Here is a 1,045-nt window from a genome sequence, read left to right as displayed (position 1 = left end):
ATGGCTAAAGCCCCGTAGGCACGCGCCCAGTGTGGGCACAAAACCCCGTGGGGAGGCAGAAGTCCAGGCAGCTGGGAGCACTGACGAGGGGAACTCATTAGTGCTCTGGTTAATGAGGAGGGCCGGGGCGCTGAGCAGGCTGGCAGGGACCCGCAACCACGCTCCGGACGCTGGTGTTTGCTCCTGTTGGCATTGGGGAGAGCCGGGGCGGCGCCCACAGCACCATCCAGGCTGGGTTGGGGATGTGGAAGCGGGGTACGGGGCTGCACCCCGCGGCCACGAGCCATCGCCTCCGGCATGTTCACATGCACGTGTGAGTGTGCACGGGTGCGGCATACTTCTGTGTGCACATATATATTCCTCCACGCGTGCAGTTATAGCTCTATGTGTGCGTGTGTGTCTCCGTGCGTGTCCCTATCCAGAAGTACATTTGCACGTACCTGCACCTCTGTGTGTGCCCACGTACGTACATTTATGTGTACAACTGCGCGTGTTCATACATTTCAGCACGTGCATATGCATGGAGGCACGTGTTAACATGAGCGCATGCACGTGTGCACACCTCCGCGGGTCTGCACAGGCCCAGCTCGCCGCGCGTTCACACGTGTGGCTCCGTGAGCGTGCCCCCACGTAGGCGTAGCTCCGCGTGTGGGCAGGCATGTCTGTCCCCGGAGTCACACGTACACGCGTGTACCCCTCCGCGTGCACGTATGCGTACCAACGCGCGCAGGCATTCGTGTTCGTGCACCAACCTGTGCACGCCTACCCCCTTGTGCACGCACGTTCTACCCCCGCGCGTGCACGCAGCTGCGCTCGCTCCAGGTGCGCCTTCTTCCACGGGCACACGCGCATTCAGGCACACGCAGCTCGCTGCGCTCGCACGCCTATCCGCGCGCGTCCACGCGCGCGTGCACGCACACGCGTGTGCACGCCGCCCCGCGCGTCCCCTTTAAGGCGCGGCCGGGGCGGCGGCGCACGCGCGGGAAGGGGCGGGGCGTCCGCCTTCCTTTGGCCCCGCCCCTCCCGTCCCTTCCCCTCTCCTCTC

Source organism: Haliaeetus leucocephalus, unplaced genomic scaffold (assembly GCF_000737465.1).
Source record: "Haliaeetus leucocephalus isolate CR32 unplaced genomic scaffold, Haliaeetus_leucocephalus-4.0 Scaffold668, whole genome shotgun sequence".
NCBI lineage: Eukaryota > Metazoa > Chordata > Aves > Accipitriformes > Accipitridae > Haliaeetus > Haliaeetus leucocephalus.
The sequence above is the reverse complement of the archived record's forward strand: the minus strand, read 5'-3'. Positions refer to the sequence as shown.